We start from the raw sequence: 26,571 nt of genomic DNA, 5'->3' as shown, positions 1-26,571 counted from the left end.
GTCACCTCAGGTCAAGCACAGTGTACGCCGTGAGGCATGTCTCTGGCTCCCTGTTAAAACGCATTTCATAGAAAACACATTAAAAAAAAAAAAAAAAAGTCACCCAAATTCCTAACACAGATAAACAGGAAAATGACCTTTAACGTTCTCTGTAGGTGTGCTTGGCAAGGGATATATGGATAAAGTAATTTAAAGTATGAGACTGAAGTTGTTACCTTACCAATATTTCTATAGAATATTTTATTTAAATTGCTCATATATCCTGGGAGTCGTGGCACACACCTTTAATTGGAGAAGAGTTCAAATCTCTATGAGTTCAAAACCAGACTGGTCTATATTGTAAGTTCTTGGTCAGCCATGAGTGTTTAATGATACCTGCTTTAAAAAAAATTAAAATTAAAAAAAGGCCAACAACAATAAAAGTTCCTTGCATATTACTGGGAAGAGATTTAAGCTTTAAGCTCACATATAATATTCTAATCACACCCTGCTTACATAAATATCCACCCCATAATCCTGCCTGAATGATTTTGCTGCCACATTCTCACCCCCCCCCATGACCTCTTGAATTTAACACTAGTGGTAACTTTTGAAGGGTGCCATCTTTAATGAAGATGAAAGCATTCAACGTGTGATCAAAGGATCTAGGGCTCCAACTCTCTAAACTGCAAATTGGTCTGTGTTCACAGATAATGCTTTGTTCCTGAGATGTGGAGGTCAAAAATGTTCTGCTCTTTGGAGCAACACATTAAATTTTACTTTTACAACAATGGGGCTTAAGGAAAGAAAGAAGACAGAGACTGAAAGAGAGGAGAAGACAGAAGGGAAAGGATGGAGAGGAGACGGGGAGGGAGGAAGCAAAACATATGTACAGTTTTCACTCATGGTCTATTTAAAATACACTGTTACACATCTCTTAAATAGTTGGTAAGCTAAATAAACCTCTCACAATGTTGAATTTGAGGAAGCGACATGGCCAGACTGACCTCTATGTAAAAAATTAATTCTTTTCTTTAAGCGGAAATTCATTTTGATTTCAAATAATAACCATAGGTAGAAGCCCTTGAAAGTCTAACCGGTTTTGATGTGCTCTCCTTTAACATGACATGAACTGCAGTTCCAACCTCCAGCTGTTGGAGATGTAGTTAAGATGTAACAGAATTGATTTGAATGTATGAATTTAAATGTATTCCTATTGGCTTTCATCATGATTTGTATTGCTTTCCAGCAGACAATTAATTTAATATGGATTTAAAGGTCATGCCTTTCTTAGTAGATTGATCAGAGAGAAAGGTGGCTATGTCAGCCTGTTAAATCAATTTGACTATCTCTCACATTCAGTGACAGTGAGCTGAGAAACCCATCATGGGTCCTGTACTCTGGTTACTTCACCTGCTGGAGGAAGGAAGAGGTACCTTATGAGTAACAGGACAACAATATTTTAAGCCTGTCCCCTGGTCCATAGCCCGGAATGTTTATGCCCATCCCAGGCTATGACACGCTCTCTTACTCCAGCTGTATGGATGACTGTCTCTACCAGAGACCATTGGCGCCTCTCTCCACTCTGACTAATGCTGACTCCAGATCGCACCTTCTTACAGAAGTCTTTGCACACTCTCTCTCATACATACACACATACACAGAGACACACTCATACATAGACATTCTCACACACTTTCTCTGTCTCTGTCTCTCACACACATACATACACACACTCATACATAGAAACATACGCACACACACACACACACACACACACACACGCACGCACGCACAGCTGTGTTTAACTTCCGATGTCTGCTTCATGGTGAAACTGGCCACTTCTTTAACCTTATAGGATTTGTAATTCTTGTTAGATATCTGTTTCTCTACTTAAAACCTTTTCTACTTAAGTTACCTTTAAATAAATAACGGAAACGGTGATGCTGAGGTAGGCAGGAAATCGTGCATTTTATTCTCAGTTGGGTTGTAGCTCAGCCTCATGGTGGCAAGGGTGTGGATGCAGATGTGAAATGTCTTCCTTAGCAGGGTTGGAGACATGCCCACATGCTCTGGTCTGGTTATCCTATGCTGTGCCTCCAAGTCCCTTAAACTCACGGACGCACTTTCTGCCTTACTCTTTATCACTCTGGACCTGTTGAAGATGTAACTCATGGTGGTTCACTAGGGGCCTTCTAGGAACTCAACCAACTAGCTCAGCTCAGGAGACAGCACATATTCCCAGGTAACCAGGGGTGAGCGGTGCTCAGTCAAATGCACGCTTCCAGGTTCCTTGCTCTGTGAAAAGCAAACAAGACTTTCTGTAGCACAGACTATAGCATCATGTTCCATTAATTTCAGCTGGCTGTGCTATGTGCCTGTGTCTACTGATAAATCTACTCTCTGGCCAAGGTGTTCTTAACATGCCTATTAGCTCTAATAAGCTTCCTGGGGGCGGGTCCCAACTTCCCTTTAATTTACACACTGCTTTGGCAAACCTGTAATTGTAAATTATTTGTAAATAATTGTAAATTATTATCCTTTGAGACAACCCCCCACGCCCAACTGCTTGCCGGTTTTTAAAACCTTAGGATATCTTTCTTCTTCAGTCTGGGAGCCATCCTTTTGAAATGTATGCTAAACTTTGCCTCCTGGGTTTTGTGAGAAGTTATGAGATTAATTTATATGTGACAATAAACAAACCCAGATGGCGTAGTCACCCAGACCAACCTCTTCATGGCGTCTTGTGGTGTTTTTCCAATGTTTCCCTTGGCCCCTAAAAACCTCCTTTCTTTTAATTCAGTGCAGCTGAGTTCAATGTGTTTCACATACAGTAATAATCATTCATAAAGAAAGGCTCTTTGTGTGCTCAGCTCTTGGTACCTCTCAGGTCACATATACTCTAGAGTTTAATTGATACTATGTCACTCATGGAAAATGTGACTGCCCCAGAAGGTTTAAAAACCCAACCTTCTGGGTAATATGTTAGTGGCATTCATTTAGTGAGCAGGAGGGCTCTTTATATCTGGGAGTGAGATGGTTTTCCACAAATGCTGTTATTTTGGGATAGCACTGGGAAAATGATCTGGCTAAATGGGAGAAAATATCTCAGGAGCAAACACTACTAAATTAACCTTTTCCTTCACACTTGTAATGCTTTGACTACAATGTTGAAACCACATTTTTTAGGAGCACAGCAATCAAGTTCTTGCACCCACAAATTCCCCAGGGAGACCAGGAATGTTAAGACCACAGATTGTCTTTCTAATGGGAAAGATGGAAAACCTGTTCTTCCATCAAGAAAGATGGTATTTGGAGGTGATTAATAACACTATTATCTGTTTTATTTGTTGGATCAAACCATATCAAGCTTCTACATCAGGACTGGAAGTAGGTAGCAATCTAAATGACCCTTATAGCCAGGGGCTCCCACAAGCTCCCCTCAACAAGGACTAGAGATACTTTTTGTTTGTTTGTTTGGTTTTTGAGACAGGGTTTCTCTGTGTAGCAGCCCTGGCTGTCCTGGAACTAGCTCTGGAGACCAGGCTGGAGAGCAGAGATACTTAATAGTCTAAAAGGCCTTTGCATTATCTCTGGAGCCAGAGGTCCTGCCCAAAGCACCCACAACCATGACCAGAGGTGGCTAATATCTCAAGTGACCCCTATAATTTCTGTATGGTCAAGACCAGGTCAGACCTTTCCTTGGCCCTTAAGCTAGAGCCGTTCTTGTTGGAAGAAATAACATGTACCCTGAGTAAGTACACTTCCTTGTTCACCAGGGAATTTTTATAACAGAAAACTGTTTTCCAAATTGTCCTATGTTTAAATCTGTTGTTAATAAAGCACCTGGCATCAGACTCCCTGACGTCGTGGTCCTGGTTGATGAAGTCCATCTAAACCGAATTTTCATTCTCGCCTCTTCACACTTGGTTTTGCTGCCATGACCACCTGCCGGGTTCCCCTCACATGTTGAGTGCTCAGTGTGAAAAATCTGGGCATTTGGACTTTGTTGTCGCCAGTGTGGAGATGATTTTATTATTCAGCATTGTGAGAACTAGACATGGGAACTTGATTGCCGGAACCCAGCAAAACTTCGGATAATTTCTGAAATCTCCATTCCATGAAAGCGATGAACAGAATCCCCTGACTAGAAAAGGCTCGGTGAATTTTGGCTGTAGTCACTTTCCCTATGCAAATACCCAAGCGGGAACTTTCACTTCCACAACTTTCTCCTGTCTAATAAAGGGTAACCACTAAGGGGTAGTTACAGTGGCTTAAAGCAGACTTTAACGTCTCTGGATTGCTTTGTTTGTAAATACTCACAAATACTCACTTGTGAGACATTGTCTTCTTCTCTCCTCACCCCAATCTCTCAATTGTTTTAGTGATGGATGGGCAGACAGAGATGAAGTCATCGAAGGCTACGAGGTGGAAGCCAATGGAGGAATCACAATAAAGCTACAGTCCCCAGAGGTCAGGTCATTCGATGACTACTTCCTGAAGCTGAGACTAGATACCAACACAAGGAATCCTTGGTTCCCCGAGTTCTGGCAACATCGGTTCCAGTGTCGCCTACCTGGACACCTCCTGGAAAACCCCAACTTTAAAAAAAGTCTGCACAGGTAACTGTGGGCAAAGCAGCAGCTCGGTGTGGGTCATCTTCTCTTCTTCTGTTACAGGCTGTGAATGGGAATCTAAGGGAGAATAAATGAAAGCTTAGCTTATAAAAGATCTTAAATGAAGCAAGTGTATATTGTGCCCTTCCACCATGGATTTGTGTTCCTACATGTTGGAAAGACTAGTCTCTTGTGGAGTTAGTGACAAGAAGAAAGAACACAAGTAGACGACAAGCAAACAGTGCAGTCAGGCATTTTGTATTTGAACTAGAGGGAAAAGGTGGTTTTGCTCACGTAAGTGATGGTAGCCACAGACACATATACGCAACATTGATCTGGTCTTTTCCTCTGTGACTACTTTAATCCACAGGTCAGGGGGAAAGTGTGTGGCATCATTTTAGGGTCATGCAACAAACATGCTGTTTGTGGATACAGGTACCAAGAAAGGGCAGTCTCACCTGCCTTCCGGGTGGACAGCAGCTGCTGGTGCACTGCTCACTCAAGCCAGGAGGAAGGGTAGCATGTCTTCCCAGGGTGTCTGGGGGCTTGGTGGACCCCACAGGGTGATGTTTTCCCCTAGAAAGTTATTTAACATTGATTTATAACACTGTAACTATTATGTGATTTATCATTATTGGGTAGAGACATTGATGCCTCTTGTCATTTTTCCAGTGTGATCTATGATCATAATGCCATTCCAAGCAATGTGATCATACCAAGATGGTATGGCATGAAGATTTACCCATAATGATAGATTGAACTCTACTAAAGACCTCATTTTAGAGTGCATAACAAAAGTGTGGGTTTCCTGGAGTGAGGTTATCAGATACTTAGAACATCCTAGAAATTGATTGTTTACATACTAGCTTGCATAGAGCTTGTGGATAGAAGCAATTGGAAAGAGAAGAGTATTATCTATATCTCTTGAACTGTGAGCATGTATTCTTTTAAGGCATAATCAAAGTGAAAGAGAAAATAACCCAAGACAATGAGCTTTTACAAGATATGATAAAAATGTTTATTACATAGAATATTCTATTTTTTTTTCTTTCTTTGGTTTTTCAAAGCAGGGTTTCTCTGTATTGCTTTGGAGCCTGTCCTGGACCTTACTCTGTAGACAAAGCTGGTCTTGAACTCACAGAGATCCACCTGCCTCTGCCTCCCAAGTGTTGGGATTAAAGGCATGTACCTCCAATGTCTGGAAAAATATTCTATTTTCAGTAATACTTAAATTTGATATATGAAAAGTTTATAATGCCTATGTATGTAAATAGAATATGATAGGTCTTACTTGGTCATATTTAATAGAATTCCCTGGGGGAATTGCTTGGTATAAATCTGTTTCCAATCTAGGCTTTTAGAACATCTACAGCATGGCTTACAGGGAAATTAAGAATACAACCTATCTGAGAGGCAGGAGGAAGTGGTGGGGAGGAACTACACAGAGAATCTGTTTGCCATGCACACATTTTGGCTTTTTTTTTTCTCTAAAATAGACTCATAGAGGCTAAGAATTCTGAAAGTCCAATAAATCTTCTCAGTCTCCTTGTTTAGAAACCCAATGTGTTTAGAATGAGCAGTGGCAGTCTCTCTCTCTCTCTCAAAGAGAAACAATGGAATTGGGGCTATGCACACAGCCTGTATCAGTTTACTTGGCTCTTAATGCTACATTGCCTTTCTTGTTCTGTTTTCTAAGAAATGCTTTTGTACTTAAACTGTAACATCCTTGAAGACAGGTCTTGCATCTCTGAAAGCTTAGCTAATTTTTCTTAACTAAATAATCTATTTAGCTTTCATTTTCTTAGGGTACAGAAATGCTTTTCTTGAAGACTTATTGTATAGGAAATATGCTTCTTTCATTCAATAAATATTTAATAAGTACCTACTATTGCAAAGGGCTTATAGCTCAACTGAGGGAAAAACATTGAAAAAGACAGACGCAACGGAAGAAGAACAAAAGAACAGAAGGAGGAAAGCCTTAGTAACCGGGTGGGGGTGCCCATTATTACCTAATCATAAGAGCTCTGGTAAGGACCAATGGAATCAGAGGACTGCAATTCAGAAAGGACAAGTGGAGGAAACCTTGCTGGGAAGAGCACCACAGACTTGAGGGTGATGAGTGTCAGCATACCAACATTAGCAGGAGCTTCCCGGAAAGCGGGAAGAGCACGTGAGCATAAGAACAAACACTGGCCTGGTAGAAGGGCAACGCAAGGCCAGTGCTTTTAGAACCAGTGAGAGTCCCAGCATGGGGGAAAGGTGGGAGGGGCCAGCCAACCGGAAGTACCAATGAAGTCCCCTGAGATGAGGCTATGGCAATGGCGGGAGGATGGAGCCTGAGATTCCCGTCTGAGGTGATCCTGAATGAGATCCTGATTGGGCTGAAGGGATTGGCTGACAGACTGTCAAGCATGACTCTGCTTTGAAGAGGTAGATGTCATCCACCAAGACCTGCAAAGCTGACTGAAAGCTGGTAGCTTTGGATTATGAAATATAAGTGAATTGACTTGGAGCTGTCCTCTTCGGTTAGAAAATTCAACACAAGTCACCCAAATCATCAGGAAGACAATGGAATTCTCATTTGTGGAATTGGTAAAATAGTACACAGTATAGAACAGTGCTGGTCAATAGCGCTTTCTCTAGGAATGGAAATCTGCTTAACTGCTGTCCACTAAGTTGGCCTCCAGCCATGTGTGGCTACCGACACATAACTGTGGCTTGTGAAACAGAGGAGCCAAAAATTAGATTCATTTATCTTTAGTAAATTTAAATTGAAACTTGGTTAAGGCACATGTGGTCACTATATTTGATAGTACTGACTAACAGTATCAAGAAGGAACCTATCATGATGGTCCAGGCCTCTAATTCTAGCATTTAGGAAGCTGAGGCAGGAGGATTAAGAGTTTGAAGGCATCCTGGGCTACATAATGAGACATTATCTTAAAAATAAAACAAATCACCAGACTTGCTAGGGCACACCTTTAATTACAGCACTCCAGAAGCAGTGGCAGGTGAATCTCTGTGAGATCGAGACCAGCCTGGCCTATAGAGGGAGTTCCAGGACAGCCCTGGCTACACAGTGAAACCCTGTCTAGAAAAACAAAACACACACACACACACACACACACACACACACACACACACACACACACAAACAAAACCCAACAGATAGAGGGTGGACAGGTCACTCAGCAGTTCTCTGTAGCCATGAAGACCAGAGTTCAGAACCCAGCACCCAAGAGACACAAATACTGATAACCCCAGTTCTGAGTAGGGGAGGGTAGTGAGCTCACTTAAGTTCTCTAATTAAAAGCAAGTTTCAGGTATATGAAGAGACCCTTCCTGGGCAGAAATAGGTAGAAAATGGTGGAAGATGACACCTGGCAATACTCTTGGCTCTCATACGAATGAACAAAAGAAAAGGTGTGCACACGAGCACATGCATGTGCTTATACTCACAAACACACATAAAACATTTTAGGGCACTGGAGATGGCTCAGTAGTTAACAGAGGGTATTGCTCTTGCAAAGGGCCCACTTGTAACTCCAGCTCATGCATGCCCATGCATACACACACACACACACACACACACACAATTTTAAAACAACAAAATTGAATCTTAAATAAATTAATTTTTGAAGTGGTACAGATTACCAATGATAACAAAAATATTGATAGGAAATAGGCAGCTGGTGAATACTGTGCATAATGCATGAAATTATTCTCGGTTTCATCGCTCTGTGACAATAACACTTGAGAAATTATGGTGTATAGATTCAACACAAAGTTAGAGGATATTATGCTTCTATCTAAGCTTTGGTACATATTTTCATGGAACTCAGCACAGCACAAATAACACATGATCGTAAAAGGGTCCCTTTCTTAATATCACCTCTGTGTATACTAGAATTCCTAGATTGTGTAGCCTCACTGCCTTAGCTAAATCCTCTTTATCTCAGGAACTATACAAACATTGGGCTTTGTTCTGTGAGATCCAGATGTAATGTTGTACCATTCCTCTCAGGAGGGAAAAATACACTAAACATTCCCTAGGCTCAGCTCTGTTCCTTAATTGAATTAAACCATTGTTCTGTCAGGGTCATAGACTATAAGGTTACAGAGAATATTCACCAGTTATCTATTGATATACCTTCAAAACAAGCCACTACCAATGGTTGCACTTTTAAATAACAATAATTTATTTAGTTTGTGAATCTGGGGGTCCCCTAGGAGGTTATTCTGCTCTTGGCTGGACATGGCTCATCTCTCAGGGCTGGAGTAATCTGGGGACTGGAAGATCTCAGAGATATTCCCCAAGAACTTGCCTCCTTCTGATTCATGTTTTTTCTGGAGGTGAGCTCTAATGTTTTCACAGCACAGAAACAGGGTTCTGAGAAGCAGATGAGAGTAGGCTAAGGCCATGGACGCTTGGACTGGGGACTAATAAATTGAATGTTAATTGAGATTTAAGAAGTAGGGAAAAATTGGGTGTGGTGAGTCCCTGCTAAAATCTAGTGTGAGTTCTAAGCCAGCCTGTTTCACAGAGCAAATGCAGAGGAGGGGTGGACAGACATAATATTTTCCTCAACCCTGATTGACAGTCAGTTTCTTGGTTGATCTTCAGGATTGTAATTTGCCACTGGGGCCAAACTTCCAAAGGGAAAAAGGAAAGTTAAACCTTAGGACACCGTGGATGAAAATAAATTAGAACCTATCTCAGCTAATAGACAAACAATAATATGTCTTTGATCTGTCTTGTATGATAAGTAAATCCAAAGTTGGAACATCTCCATAACAGTAAAATTAATAATAAAGCAAACGTATCATAAAATGAAGTACAGTCTGAAAACTAATGGTAGTCTCAAAGCTACTGTGGTACAACTCTGCATGCCAGGACTCTTGGAATGCTATCTTACCAGATACCTTATTCTGTTTTCTGCTACTGTAACTGGTGAAAATTACTAATAAGGGATGTTCAGCTTTTCAGGATTCTAGAGGCTGGAAGTCTACAAGTGAAGGGCTACATCATCCTGCTCATAGTGTAAGGAATAAGCAGGCTGGGAGACAGAATGGGGACAGCCCTATAGCATTTTATCAACATTCCCCTATTGCAATATTGGCAATAACACCCTTCGTATGGTCTCTTGACGATTCAGTTTCTAAAGATTGAGTTTATTAATGCTGTCAATTCCAATTAAATATCAATGTGTGTTTTGAGGAAACATATTGACTAGCCATCAATATCATAGAAGCCATGAATTGGTGGACATTACCACAAAATTATCTCATTCTACCATAGACAACAGACAAATACAAGTATACACTAAATTAAAAAGCATTGTTCCCATTTGCTTCCAATTGGTAGTAATGAGAAATAAAGTAGAGAAATAAAACCAAAGTTGTGACTATAAATGGAGTCTATTTAAAAAGAGGCTGAGGACACAGTACGTTTGGTAAACTTATGCTCTTAATTAACACACTGCCCAACCACAAAATTATATATGTGTTTCTAAGAGATCCCAAGCTACCATGCGTTTAGGCTGGTAATTACATGTTTAGGAATCTATTATAAGGGAACAATCTAAAAATAGTAACAGCAACAGTCAAGAAAAACCCTCTGTCTCATATTCATTATTTTTTAATAAGGAAAATTGGAAGCATCCTAAGTGTCCAACAATAAGTTAAGAATGGCTAAGTAATTATAGTGCTTTTATGGGAAAGAATACTACAGAGCTATTGAACGGGGACTATAAAGCCAAACTGTAATATCAAAAACATGGGAAGTATAATCCTCCCGAATGTGAGATACTGAATTACACACACGCTGTGATTATCACAACGCAATCAAAATGGAAAAACACCAGAGAGTGTCTCATGCAGTGCTGGTAGGAGTTGACTTTTGAAACATTTTATTTTCAAAAAGCCTAAGAACTACCCATGTCTACAGAGTGAACTTCTGGAAGTTAATTCCACTTCTGGAAGCAAAACTTCAAGAAAAAAAAATTCTAGAATGGAAAGGCATGGGTTAGAAAGATTTTCTTGTTACCTCATTGCAGCATCTTGCTTAATGTTGATGGTCTAGAATTAATAGGATGAGAAAGGACTAAACGATACATTACCTATGTGCAAAATGTTATGTAACCATTGAAAGTTTGATAGGAAAAAAAGAATCCATAAATAAAAGCAGCAGTTGCATTTAAAAGGTCATATGTAATATACCAAATATATGACTTAAAATTACATGAAAAGATGAAAATACTCCAAAAATTTATCAGTAATTAATTGTGGGTAAGTAAATTGCATTACAAGCGTTTTTCCTTTTATTTTCTTTTTCTCTTTTCTTTTTTGAGACAGGGTCTTACTGTGTAGCTTCTACTGCTTTGGAATTCACTATAAAATTATGTAGACCAGACTGGCTTCAAACTCCAGAGATCCACCTGTTTCTAACTCCTGAGTGTTGGGATTAATGGGTGTGTGCCACCACACCTGTCACTGCAATGCTTTTAAAATCAGAAAAAAATACATTAGCATTTCTATAGTAATGCAAAGAAAATGTCTTTTAACGATGTGTATAGGAGATTAAGGATTGATTATATTGATTTTTTTGTCTGTTTTTCATACTTTTGGATAGAATTATGTTAAATTTACAACTTTCAAGAAGCGCATTCAGTATCACTGTCTTTCTCTGGTCAATTACGACACTTGGCACTAGAACTTAGCATTGTGTAAGTACAGTCAACCCCAACATACACTCAACCAAATGTGAAACAACTCGAGGGACATTGCATCAGTAATATGTACAGACTTCCTCCTTGCCATTATCCTTAACCTATGTCGTAGAATGTACACTGTCTCCAACATTACAGCTGACCTGGAGATTTGATACTCATAAACAAGAGGATATGCTTATTTTATATTCAACTTTTATTCTAGCTTATGCAAAAGACCTGACTACCCTTAGGTTTTGGTGTCTGTAAAAGAGGATTGTCTTAGAACCAATCCCTTGAAGTCATTCAAGTTTGCAGTATTTCCTTGCAAAGAAACTCAAATTATCTTATTAAATTTGCTAAGCATCTGTGTGAAGTAGATACTATTATCATGTTACAGTTGTTCGACCTGAGACTCAGAGGTTAAGGAAGGGCATCCATCAGCTAAAAGAAATGTAAATGAGTCAGTGAGGCATCTACAGGTACTTTCTAGCTCAGAGCGTCTTCAGCAAGAATCCCAGGGACCTGTCCAGTGTTTTCTTGTTAGGAAAGATAAAGTGCTGTTCCAGTGCAAACATGATACAAATCCCTTCAGTAGATAAGCTGAATGCTACAAGAGACTGACTGGTTTACATAATGCGACTCTTTCCACTGTCCTCACAATGATTAAAATTTTAGGAGGTACACTATGTCAGTTTGTGCTTTTCCAACACATCTCCAAATCCCCTGATGGCGTCGTCTAATTAGACAGCGATATGGACTTTGCATAAAGCACTTTTTAATTAGTCTTAGTGATTTCCAAATCACTCAGCCTTGGCTCAGTACCCTCAGTGTCCAAATCAGCAATCTAATGAATGTAAACTCTATTTACATAGCAAAATCTGAAATGATGCTTAATAAAGGTTTCTATGGAAACTAACAGCAGTTTCATACCCCCCCCCAAAAAATAAATAAAAAACACAGAAGTATAAAATGAATGACAGAAATGTAGCTATCAATAATCTGGAAAGGTTAACAGGTTAATTCCTCTTCTTTATGCTAATGCTAATTTTCATAAGTATGTCTGCATTTTTATTATAGGACTGTGGAGCTCATTTGATATGCGTGACTCTCAAAATGAATAAAAATAATACAAAAAGTAAAAGTTTATCTTTGTCAATAATATCATGTCTTAGAAATATGAAGATTAAATCTTAAATGCAAATTTACATGAATGTATCATGGAGATACAAACGCAGAACTGTCAAGTGTAAATTTCTAGGGTTTTTGCAGCAAAAAAGAACAATGCATTTTGTTGAGTTCATTCTGAATGGAAATTTAAAGCCTTTTGCCTTCCTTTGGTCTCAGAGCACAGAGAAATGTTTTCTGAACGTTTCCTTGGAATGAAGTGCAAACAAATATTTATGAATAGTGGCGTACCCCTCTTCCAAACAGCACAGTCAAGAACAGTGCATGGCTATGTAAGGTGTTGCTCAAGCGTTCACCTTGGCAGGGACATGTCCTGTCACAATTGAGAACTTTATATATTATTGTGCATGGCTGCAGAGATCTAATTGTGTTGTGGGGGCCCAGGTTATAGAATTCTTTTCAAGAGGTCCTTTCATAAAACATAGTGACCTTGACAAACCACTAATTGACCTGAAATTTGTCTGAAGTCAACCTCATAATCTTCCAAACATATTTTCCCATTGGGTCACAAGTAGGGATCCTACAGCAACGGAGCAAGTTCTTCTTGGCCTATTCAAGTTACCCAATGCTAGTCTATCCCTCATCCCACGTTAGCTTCTACTTAATACGGTTTATTATTCTACAATTTTATACAGGCATATAATGCACTCTGTTTACTCGTTTCATCCTATCGCCCTCCTGTCCTGTCAGCTCTCACTCACCCTCACACATGACCCCTTTCTATGTACACGACTGTTTGCGAGTTAGTGATGAACTTGGAGAAACATACGCATGTCTGTAACCCAATAGTCATAAAAGGTGATGATTGGCTATGATGCTTTTTTTAAACTCTATTTCTTCTTTGTCTGTCATTTGTATTTATTTGTCTATTTGTCTTAGTTGGGGTTTCTATTCCAGTGAAGGGACACCTCGACCATGACAACTATTATAAAGAAAAACATTTCCTTAATCCTGGCTTAAAGTTTCAGAGGTTTAGTCCATTATCATCATGGAGGGAACCATGGAGGCACTCAGTCAAACAAGAGCTAGAGAAGGAACTGAGGATTCTATGTTTGGATCAGCAGGCAGCAGGAAGAGGATGCCACAAAGTCTGTCCCCAGTGACACTTCCTCCAACAAGGCCACACCTACTCCAACAAGACCACTCCTCCTGATAGTGTCCCTCACTATGAGCTTATGGGGACCCTTTTTATTCAAACTGCCACACAATTATTATTTATTTGCAGGACTGGGGAAGAACCCAGGCAAGAGCTTTACTGATGAACTGTACCCACACACACCGCAGCCAATACTAGAATTTGGCAAGAGCCATAAATATATTTGTTGGCTAGGTGAATATTTCACTTAGTAAACCATTTACACATTTATAAACGAAAATGCCATCTCATGTAGTCTAGCCTGTGTTCTGAACAATTTAGACAGGTAGGAGTTCTATGATTAAAAGCCACGGCTGTTCTCCTAAAGATCTGTGGAAAGATCTGTGGCTAGTATATATTCCTAGTCTCAGACAGCTGCACACAGGAAAGCTTTCCCATAGACGGTCAGGTGTGCTGATTCTCGCCAGAGGAATTTTTAATGTCTTCTACCTGTTTGTCTTTGAGAAAATTAACATGAGCTAAAGTCCTAATTTCAGACATCATTAGAAGTGTCTGAAGATGTAGCTCAGTGATAAAGTGCTTGCCTAACATGCTTAAGGCCCTGGCTTTAACTGCTGGCCATCCTAAAAAATAAGAAGTAAATAAGAGGCAATGGTTCTTTCAGAGCAGGATGGATTGTTGGGTGCTGGCACGTTTGTTATTCCCCCCCCTCTTATTTTTAATTTCAGTAAGGTAATACAATTGTGCATTGTACAACCCTTCCTCTTTTCCTCAGCACAACTGTTTTTGGGATCATCATTACCTTGTGTATTTTAACAATTACTCTCTTTGCTGAGTGTTCCTTTACATATGTTAATAATCATCATGTATCTATCCACCTGGTAATGAAACTTCGAGTTGTTCGTAACTTCAGGCTCTTTTATACCTGGATATACATGTATAGTCCTGGGCATATGCTTTCATTTTCTTGGATGAATTCTTAGGAACAGAAAAGCTATGGTCTTGAGAGATAGCTCAGAAGGTAAAGGCTCTGGCTACACAAGTCAGACAACCTAAGTTCCATGTCAAAGGCGGAAGGAAAGAGTCAACTCTACAAAGTTTGTCCTCTGTTTCCACACATGCACCATGGCATGCATTCCCACATACATATGCAGAATAGTAACAAGTAGAAAGGATCCTAAATATTAATGCCTGAACTTTGGGAGAACATTCCATGTGGAGGGCTACTCCCCTAATCTAGGGAGAACCTAGTCCCTACTCCAAATGGCTTGACAGATTCTGTTGACCCCTCCTGGGAGGCATCATTCTCCCTGTGGATGGGGGGATGGGATGGGAGGGTGGCCGGGGGGGGGCATGGGATGGAGGGAGAGGGAACTGGAATCGATATGTAAAATAAGAAAAATAAATAAATAATTGCCATACCTACAAACATATTAATACCTGGAATGGTTAGATTAAATGGTGGGTGTATCTTTGGCCCTCCTCCCTGTGGCAGGGATGGAGGACTGAGCAAAGAAAGCCTCACAGGATTTTAGATGGGAAGACATGTGGCTTGTGAGTATTTAAGAACCAGTGATGCTTCCCAATTTCTCCTTGCATACTTCCACTCTTTCATTATTTTTGCTACATGGAGACTGCTGTTAAGGGCGAGGGGAATCGTTTATGTCCGCATTATAAACAAACTCTGTAAACACAAGAGCCATCTAACATGATATTTTATGGACTACTGTGAAATTAAGATCTGTCCTAAATAGATCCCACAGCAGTAGAGTCCCCAGTAAGTGTTTTCTGAAAGCAGATCCGATACCATGGGTTGCGTTTCTGCTCTGAGGAGTGGGATGTGGCTCCCACCAGTAAGATCTATGGTGTAACCTTTCCCTCTACATCACAGTAAATTAGTGGAGCATCGTTCTACACATCCAGGAGCTGTTCTTCAAACTCACCCCGCTACTCTTTGAGTATGGCATTTCTTCCGCAGAATACTGAAGTTGAGACACACATCCACTGATGGTGCTGTTTTAGGAGGCTATGGAGCCTTTTGGATGTGGAGTCTAAGGGGAAGATTTAGAGTCGTGGGAGGAGGGATTGGATGATATAGCCTGGTCCCAGGTCTTCGGCTTCATCTCTGGTCAAGCTACTTAACATTTCAAAAATAACACAAACCTGGACACTTCTAGTATTGTCCAAAGTTGAATGTCTGCTAGTGTTTTTTGGTTCTGGCTGTGGTCTCCAAGTTAGTTCGTAAGAGCTTCACCATCCTGAATGCTGAGCTGGCCTCTTCTGTTGCTCATGTTCATTTATCGGTAGGCTTGTTCTGTACAGGGGTATGGATATTCCCATCTAGTAAGTCACAGCCAAACATCATGCTTGTAGTGGTATCTACCTCTGCACCTGTAGTCCTTACTGGCTAAAAGGAAAAGGATTGTGGCTCAGAAGCCCCTTTTTCAAATCACGGAGAGCATCTTGGGTGGCAGGGTCAGCATCCTTGGAGTGGGAGCCTACAACAGTCACTTGTTTCCTGTGTAAGTTATTTTCCCCAAACAAACTCCATTTTGCTCATACTGAGTCTGGCGAATCCTGATTTCCATGCCCTGAGGATGGGATATAGGTAGATAAACATGTCTTCTTGTGAACTAATTTTAGCTATTATTAGCTATAGATAACTTAAATTGTTAGATTCTTGTATGTTGACTGTGTAGTCTTCTTTCTGTTTATGATGTTTTACACACAAATGTAAAGCTATCTGAATATACATTTTGTATATTGATACAGCTTAGGATATTTTATCATTCTGCACTTTACAGTTCTACTCTAGTCAGGACATTTCAGTTCCATCTTGGTTACTGAGAATTATATGTATGTACATAGTTACATTTTTGAAGTCATTGTCCTTGCTAAATTATTTCCGGAAGCTTCAGCCATTGAGCAACTATGTTTCTGAGAATTACAGATTTTAGTTACCCCTGTTTCTCAACCTATGAGATTAGTCAGACATAGATATTTGGTCTTCAAATACTTCAAAGACCTGCAGAATTTGGCATTTAAATGTTTTAATATTAGTACTCAGTTGACATGAGACACTATTGCTCCTGACAGCACCAAGGTGTTCCCAAGAGTATGTTGGACACCGATGACACTCCATTTGGACTTCATTCTCTCCTAGGCTAATGGCCTCTTGGGCAAAGAACTGGCCCCAACTCGACCACTGACTTTGGACATGCTGAACCTTGCCAAGTCAAGCTAAGACAGTCTTTCAACCTCCCTGCTTCTGTGTTAGTCAGTCAGATTAAGTCAAACCTGGCTGCCCCTACACTGCTGTAAGACTTTAGGTGACTGTCCAGGTAGCCTGCTGTTCCTGTCTTCACCTGCACCTCTGGAAGTCACTCACCTGCACTTCCTGCCCACCCTAGAATTGTTATCTTCCTTCTTATGTCTTTGATGAGGCTGAAGATTAGACTGTCACAGTTATTATCCTCTCTTCCTAGATAGAAATATTAGGTATAAGACTTAAGCTTTCCAGTTTAGGACAACTTCGTAGTAATCTCTGTTGTGCCTTCACTCTAGAACTGGATATGTAGTTCTTGCTAATTGATCTGTGTTGCTTCACTGGCATTAGGTCTTAAATTGTGTATATTTTTACCTTTCCTTCTCCTAGAGCATACTTGATATTTGCCATCATTGTATACATTTTTGTATCAAGCCAAAATCATCTTCTTTAGACTAAAAGGGGAATCTCACTGATATCAACCCATCCAAGCTTCTCTATGTCAGTGGTTCTCAACCTAGGGGCCACTGCCCTTCTGTGTGGTGGAATGACCCTTTCACAGGGCTCACTTATGACCATCAGGAAACACAGATGTTTATATTACAATTCATAACCATAACAAAATTAGGATTCTGGAATAGTAATGAAAATAATTTTATTTTGGGGGTCATCAGAACATGAGGAATTGTACTAAAGGGTCATAGCATTAGGAAGCTTGAGACTACTGCTCTATGCCCATACTGGATAATTAGTAGAGATGGTAATTATTCCGTAATATTAATATAAAAATCTGCAACAAATGCAGTGGCGTAAACAGCACAGACATATTACATCAAATGTTGTTGGCCTAGAAACCTGAGAAGAATCTTACTGATCTAAAAGAAAATTGTCAGAAGGCACACATTCTGTGATGAAATGCCCAGATGGGAATCTGGCCTGTGCTTTCTCTGGAGGCCACCTGCATTGCTGGGCTCACAGCCCTGTTTCACATTCAAAGAGGAATATCGTGTTCCTCTGAATTTCTTCCTCAACCACACCTGTCTCTGACCATGGGCAGGGAAGTCTTTCCACTGTTAAGATGAAACAGAGCTCATCCAGATAATTCAGGACAGCCACACCATCTCAAGAGCAGAGTAATTGTGTTATTCTAAAGTTCCTCTCACCGTGAAATAGAATTTCTCTGCACATTCAGCAATGAGGATGTGGCATCTTTGAAGAAGGACCTTTGTTTTATTCTAGACGTCTAGACAGTCTGTCTAGACAGAGCAAGGATTAGACTCTCTAAACCATCTGTTTGTTGTTAGGGCTTCATCCCAAGGCCTTCTGCACCTTCAGCTAATTGCGCTAATCTGCACTTGGCCTTCCAGTTTATTTCTATTGGCTACTTTTTAAAGTTTCCCTGGAATGGTAGTCCTGCCTTTGTTCCCAAAAGATGAGAGTGGGTGTGATGTAGAAGAGGTTGGGATTGAGGCTTTTAAAATCACACAATAAAAGTTAAACTGTATTACCAATTGAAGACGTGTGTGACTGGAGGCTAATCTCCAGATGGTTGCTTACTTTCCACCATCCTCTTCGGCCTCACCCGTTACCAGCTGTTCCTTCAGTGTGGATGTCTTACTTTTGTTTTTGGTTCCCAGCAGGTAGGGAACACAGAAGAATTTTAAATCCTGAGGTGCCACTGTCATTTTTAGGTTCCTAGTATTCTTAGGAAAATTGTATAAGTATGTAGTTTCTTTTTAACTAGTTTATCAGTCATGACACATGCCAATGGGCATGCCTAAAATTCCTTGTAGATGTGACCGACTTAACTTTAGGTTCATTGAGCCTAATTTTTAATGAATGTCACAGGTTCATTTTATTCTTGCCAATTAATTCCTCTCAAATATTTATCAATGCCAAATTATTTCTTTGTAACAAAAAAAATGTGTTTTATTTTCCTTAGTCCTAGCCATAAATTTGAATGCTTATTGACTTTGGGGAGAGGGTTTCTTATGTGTAGCACAAAAGCTTCTTGTTATGATCTTTTCCAAATAGAGATGAAAATCAATTTCATAGTCATCCTTGCATATTTAACCTTCCCAGTTCTTTGCCTAAACATGCAGGCTCATTTTACAATGTGTCTGGTGTCAAGCTGGAGCATGTGACAATGTTGCAGCTCTTTACCATTTCAGATTGGAGCCCTTTCAGACCCTGCTCACAGCTTATCAGCAACTTGTTCCTATATGCCTTACTTTTTACACTCCCTGGTTGGCTGCACTGTTACAGTATGTGGGATGCCCCTCTGTATGCTGTGAAGATACTTTATTACTATTGGTCAATAAAGAAGCTGATTTGGCTAACGGCCAGGCCGAACAGAGCCAGGTGGGAAATCCAAACAGAGATATGGAGAGAAGAAAGGCAAGAGTCCGGGAGTAGCCACATAGCCACCAAAGGGGTAAGATGCCAAAACATTGCCGGTAAGCCATGGCCATGTGGTAACACACAGGTTAGAAGGATTTGGGTTAATTTATTTTGTGTGCCTGAGTCACTGGCCAAACAATAATAAGCCCCTGAGTGTCTATTAGGGAACTGGCGGCAGGGAGGGAAACCTCCATTTACAGTATATCTCCCACATTTAGTGCCAAATCCTGAATTAGTCCAGTAGGCTTATATAGCATATACTGCAATAAAAAATTACTCTTAATATCTTAGAATAATAATGTTTCACTCATGCTGTGCATTCATTATGTATTGTCTACAAAATATCTTCTGTGGCGATTTGTGTTCTCTACAAAATATCTTCTGTGCAATTTGTGTTCATGATGCTAAACAGAGAAAGCTTCCATCTGGGATCTTGATAGTCTTGATAATGAGAAAAGAGCATGACCAATTGTGCTAAAACTATGCCATGTCCACTAAAACTTCACTGACCAACGTGAAGCAAGTAGAGAGAGTCTCGCTCCTGGGAGGAGAACCTACATTAATAAGTAAAACCGCAACTTATTCAGATATTGCTGGGATTAGTGTAATAGTTCTTTATTTCAAAGCTAGTGTATGCAATACATGATTACATATATATTTTTTTTTCAGAATTTTGAGCTTAACTAAACACTTACACAGCAAAATCACTGTATGGAAATGTGTTTAGAAATTCTTTGCAAAAGACTCTGGAATTTCCTTTTTCCTTCATGGAGATCCTTTATATTAGTTGTTTAAGGCAGTAGACAACAGAGTCAGAATTCTCAGAATCAGACGGATTTGTCAACAATGTATCCTCAAAGACGGGTAAAGAAAGTGGGCACACGAGAAGACCGGGGTAAAAGCAAATAAATGATAACTCCAGACGAACAAAACAGGCAGGCACAGGTTTCTTGAATAGCAGGGAGTATGCCAAGTAGTCAGTGTGAAAGCAGCTGGAGGAGCCCTGGGCCTCCCCTCAGCTCCAGGCCAGATGAAAAGCAGGAAGATGCCCAGTGCATTGGCTATCATTTGTCCTGAATGGATTTTTTTTTTTACTGTCATTGACTTAGAAGACAAGAGAGGATGTTCCTCCAAACAACTGATTTCTTTTAGAAGGGCTTTTAATGGCTGTTTTCTGCTACTACTCTAATAACAACAGAAGTTGATGATCTTCCTGAACTTCCACCATTTAGCCAATTTGTTGTCCCTTATCCTACTTTATCTTGTAGATTCTGTTCTATGCATCCAAAAGACCTATGTTATGACAATAATATGGCAGAATCCCTTAACCTAAACTTGGGTTTAAAGATGGCATCTACTGGGCTGGGCTATTTTGGTAGCACGTGCCTTTAATTTGAGCACGTAGGAGACTGGGGTGAGCGGATAGCTATTAGTTTGAGACCAGCCTAGTCTATGTAGCAAGTTCCAAACCAGTCAGACCTACATAGGGAAGCTCTATCTCTACAACAGCAACTACAAAACAGTAAATAAACAAAAAATGGCATTCCTTTTCAAATTATTTTTGTACATGTACTCTCCAAGTATACAGACTGCATGATTTTTCTGCTAAAACCCTCAATGGGGGGTAGTCTGGTGAAAAATAAATGCCTTTGAAGGATGGCCTTGAAGGTCAGCTGGCTGATCGGGAAAATTGGCTTGTAGATGATGCAATACCATGGAAATCAGAATGAAACACTCAACTGCCATGGAGACAGCACACTCCCTAGTTATCATTTCAGCAATGAGTCCATTCTTACCTGACAGAGTAAAGTGCACTGTGCTTCCGATCTCATGAAGTATGAAGTCCAGGTGTCTTTAGAACAGCCTTTTGTCTCCCTTCTGGGAAGGGTGTCTAAACATTCATATCCCATGCAGATTAGCTAATGAGGGATGCGCTAGATTTTTACCACTGCCTTAGCATGTTATGGCAGAGTCAGCTGGTCAAGATAACACCACCCTTTGTTATGTAATGGTTTTGTGGGTCACAAGGTGCAGCCCAGCATGGGACAGCTGAAGGTTTTTAGCATCCTATCAGTCTGGGGAGGACTCTGTGCCCAGGTCATTTAGGTTATTGGCTGAATTCTGTACCTAGACTCTCACAGTCCTGATATCTCGCTTTGTTGCCGCCTGGCAGTCAGTAATAGTTCCTAGAGTTGATATATATATATATATATATATATATATATATATATATATATATCACATTTATATATATATATATATTCACAGTTTTCATACGATAGACTGATAACATTCCCCTCTCGTGTCACATCTCTTAGGTGTACTTTGACCAACCTCCTCTGACTAAAAGCAGACATGCCTTTCCAGTTCTGTTGTCTCCAGCAGTATAGATTGAACCAATCTGAGTTGGTTATCTACTATAACCTTATCCATCTACTATAACCCTGATTTTAGGGTGTTATCTCTAATTATACCTGTAAAACCCTTGCCTGTGTAACATAATTCTCAAGATTCCAGGGGTTTCTTTGTAGACATCTATTGAAAATACAGCCCTTTTCCTTTGAAAATTTAAAAGCTATTATATGACTCCTTATCCATTTCCAGAGCACAGCGCTGCCCTAAAAGGCACTTTCCTATTCTGAAGAAATGGAGTAGGTGGCTGCTTTCTTCTGACATGGCTGGAGTATAATCCTTTATAGGGGCTCTTCTTGACACCGCTAACTCAATGTAATTTGCATAGGTGCTTGCTATTTGAATTCTGTTTTTATTTAAATAACATATCTTTTGCCTATTTTATATATCAACCGTAGTTTCCCCTCCCTCCTCTCCTCCAGGTGTCCCCACCCCAACCCTACCCAGATTCCTGTCTATCCCCTTCCTCTTCTGCTCCTCCTCCATCTCCATTCAGAAAGGAGCAGGCCTCCCACGGGCTTGAACAAAGTGTCAAGGCTAAGCAAGGTAATCCTGCATGGGGAACAAGTTTCCAAAATCCAGCTAAGCTTCCAGGACAGGTCCTGATCTTACTGCTAGGAGCCTTACGAAGAGCCCAAACTACACAACCATCACACACACGGAGAGGGTTGGATTCTGCCTCAAGGTGGATAAATAACTCTTCTTCATTCGACCTCATCTTTACATAATGTTTGGGACCCTGGCCAGTGAAGGAGTTTAAAACAGATTTGGATGGTTGAGGAGATCGTTCAGTGGATACAATACTTGCCACAAACAAGAGGACTGGCATTTTGATCCCAATAACTCAAAAAAACTTAAACAAAAAGCCAAACATACCTGAAATGTATGGCGGTTACTTGTCCAGGGATCCTTGGGGTGAGCTGTCTAGCTAAACTAGCTAGAATCTATGAGCTCCAGGTGCAGTGAAGGACCCTGTGAGACAAATCAACAACATGAGCTATGGAGGAAGACGCCTGGTGCCACCTCCCGGGGCATGTGCACATAACACACACACACACACACACACACACACACACACACACACACGTGTATGCATACAGCTACTAACATTTATATACACACGAGCAACACACACACACACACACATACACACACACATATACACGTGTGTATGCATACAGCTACTAACATTTATATACACACGAGCACCACACACACACATACACACACACATGTGTATGTATGCATACAGCTACTAACATTTATATACACATGAGCACCACACACACACACACATACACACACACACACATATACATGTGTGTATGCATACAGCTACTAACATTTATATACACACGAGCACCACACACATACACACACACGTGTGTATGCATACAGCTACTAACATTTATATACACATATATACATTATATACACATTTATATACACATATAACATTATATACACATGAGCACCACACACGCGCGCGCGCGCGCACACACACACACACACACACACACGAATAAAAACCAGAATTAACCTCAAGTACCCAAGTAGAACTGACTGCATTTTCTAACAGTTGCATGGGAAAATGTAGATGCAGAATAGTTTGCTATCACCCGGTAAGCAAGCCTTTGTGTCTCTGGAAAAGAGGCCATTTCTGACGCAGAGAAAGTGTTGTTTTTGAGAGGGGACTAATTCTTTGGTATATGGTGGAAGGATGGGCCTGGTATGCAAGGGGTCTCCTTCAGGACAGAAAGTAGGTGACAATTTTGTCTGTTTCATCCATAGTAACACATTTTCCTTCACCCAGCTCAGGAAAAGACTTTCTTTCTTGTTCAGTATTAATTTCCCTTAAATCGAGATAAATTGAGGAGAAGTAAGTCAGACATAATTATTTTAACATCCTTATTCTTCAGGCTGATTTTTCCTTCAGTCATTGGTTGCTAATTAGGATTTCTGTCAGGAAGTGAACAGTGACAGAGAGGTAGAAAGCAGTTAGAACTGAGCTTATTTATCAGTCCTATTGGAAGGTTTGGGGAAAGAGAAGGTGACAAGCAATGACCAGAAAGAGTGGAGCTCTTGGATCATCCATAGTAACTGGCAGGGTCTGAGCGTCAGGAACTAAGTGTCTCCCTTACCAATCTGTGGATGGCTTCTGACTTAGAATTCAGGATGGCCTGAACATAGAATTCAGACTGGAGATGTTAGAACCTTACCTTTAGCATTCTTGCTCATTTTACAGGATAAAGAACCCATATCTAAGTGGGCTTATCATGTACATATGGCCATGTAATACAGACACTAGGTAAATTGACTCATTGGGTATCTAGAAAACTAATCCTACTATCGTCCCTGATATGTGTGGGAAAGCTGTAGGGTTTGTAACTATCTTACAATTGCCATAGTCAATATAGATGCACTAAGAGCAGAATCAAAATCTTCTCTCTGTATGCAATTCTTATCAGCTTGTTATCTGGTGAAGTATGGAGTTGTTCAAGGTAGCAGGTGTAGTGTGTTGGATAGATACATAGGGTGGAATGCTCCTGATCTATCATTATCTGTATCTTCATAGGTTGTTATTAGCGTGTCTTGATCCATTGTTTCCTAGTAATAAATCACCATCAGTCTCAGGCTTTTGTCTTGACAATCTCATTTTCTCCTTGTTCAGGACTATTTCATGTTCCTGGTGATGTAAAGACAGGACTTATTCTTGTGTGAGTTCCCATCTAAATAATTTCTCTTCATTTGAGAGTCCCTTTCCCTTTGAATTCAGGTAACATTTAATGAGAAAAAATTGCCCATTTCTTTGCTTTCCCATTGTTAAATGTGATTCTCATAGATGGAAGAGAGTGGTCTTGCAGATTCTATCTGTCTTCAGTTAGGAATAATTTAAGAGTGGAGTGCAAGATCTCTTTCACTGACTGACATTTTGCAAATGAAATCTGTGGCCTCTTGAACTTCATTATAACTTCATGAGTATTGGAAAACTTCAAGACTTGCCTGTGGTTTTGAAACTCATCCAGGAAGGACCTAATAGTGTTATAACTCATTCTTCTGCAATCCTCTTTCTTCTGCTTGGTTCAAAGCACCTGGCTCATTGTTTTTCTCTCACCAGTAATAGGCATGTGAATTGGTAAGTGGAAGACTTATAAGTAGGAGCCCAAAGTGTCAATGAAGTGACATAAACTAACAAAGACCACACAATGTGTCTTTGTGCTCCGAATTTCTCCCTGGGAAAATTGCATTCACTACCCAGGTATCATTTGTTTGCACTCCATTGTGCTAGCTATGTATTCAATATCAACTTCGGATTCAACCATCAATCTTAACTCCAATGCCCCTCTTCTTTCATGTCCCTGACCACATGACTTCTGCCAAGAAATTCTTCTTACTCCTCCTCCAGAATATGACTCTTGATCTCTGAAGTCTGTGGGACTTCCAAAGTGCTTTACACTATATAAAAGTAGTAAATCCTTTTGTTCAAAGGGGGTTTCCCTCTGAAGGTGCCCAGTAATCAGAATTTAATGAATGAACTCCAAAAAGGATGGTGATGATCGTAATTGAGAAATTCTGATGTGAGGAATCAAAGTTAAGGAAAGTGTTAGAGTGTCAAGCCCCTGGACCAAAGGTAGATGATTCTACACCATTCTCAGGTTGGATTTCCAAGGAAAAGCTGGAATCTGGATCCCTTGTCTAGTGAGTTATTGAAGTGTGTGTTCAAGAAGGAAAGAGGGAGACAAAGTTAAGTTGGGAAATAAACTAAGCAATTTCTCATCTGGAGAGGAACTTCCATGAGGCATGATCTGGAAGACAGGAAGTGGCACCTGTTGCTTGTTATCATCAACATTTCTGCCATCTAGAATGTAGTTGGTAAAGGTGGCAGGGCAAGGGTCCAGTCATACACACTATAGCTCTACAGCTATCAGCCATCCTCTTGGGAACACTATACTCATATCTTTCTGTCTTTACCCTTTCTCTAGGCATGCTCAATTTTCTACTTTGATTGCAAAGCACAGTGTTACATTAATTCAGTCCCAATACATGTCTCTATACATTTTTCTATGCTTTAGTTCCTTCTCAATAATTTCGATAGTACCGCAATTTCTTTAAAAACCTGATTTGAATAATCCTTGACCATTACTTGAGAGAAAATTCTTGCTTTAGGACATGCCAACAGTGACTACTACTATCAGGTATGGGTGTCTGCATGATTCCTCCATTACTTCTTGTTTCTAAGATCTTGACCCAGGCTTTCTCTTTTCTGTTTAACTTATTAATCTGGCCTTCTCCCTATTTCTAGCAGGGACTTCTGTCTGAAGGCACTGTTGTCTTGCAATCTCTGAGAATTTACACTATAAGGTACATCAGGGAGCCTGGGCAATACTCCCTGGGATCAGGGTTCTACTTTACTAGATTTGTTTGCCTGATGAAGAATCTCACTCCCCATCCTGATATGGTCCCTAATATCCCAGGTTTGTCTGGTGATACCCACATGGTGTTAGGGGTATTTCAGTACTCTATGCCTAGATATCCTTTAATTAAAAAGGAAAAGAAGATTGTAAAATTAAAAGCTGCTATAAACTGTGATCACACGTTTGGTAAACTAATAATGGGTTAACTCTTCGATAAAAGGATTTCTCTTGGGAGAAATGTTGAGAAAGTAAGTAAACACCATAAACTGAATATGGAAATGGGTAAAAATATTAAGCCAGCTTTCTAGTTCCTGGGATTGCTGCCTGCACATGGCTTTGCCTTCTCAAGGAACTTGAGGTCTATGAGCTATGGCAGTTATCCAGATTCATTACTTCCAGCTACTTCCTGCCAAGAACTTTCTGTTTGGAAGATACAACTTAATGGTGTGCTTTGATAAATCAGAAACATTTCATGTTTATTGACAATAGGACT

At 40.2% G+C, this 26,571-nt stretch overlaps 1 pseudogene; it reads left to right on the top strand.

Annotated features, from left to right (window-relative positions):
* Positions 1-2,038: 2,038 nt before the first annotated feature.
* LOC127237808 (metabotropic glutamate receptor 1-like) overlaps positions 2,039-26,571 on the top strand; it is an 88,375-nt pseudogene continuing 63,842 nt past the window's right edge.

The sequence above is a fragment of the Phodopus roborovskii genome, unplaced genomic scaffold, assembly GCF_943737965.1.
Source record: "Phodopus roborovskii unplaced genomic scaffold, PHOROB, whole genome shotgun sequence".
NCBI classification, from domain to species: Eukaryota; Metazoa; Chordata; class Mammalia; order Rodentia; family Cricetidae; genus Phodopus; species Phodopus roborovskii.
This window is presented reverse-complemented; position numbering and strand designations above follow the sequence as displayed.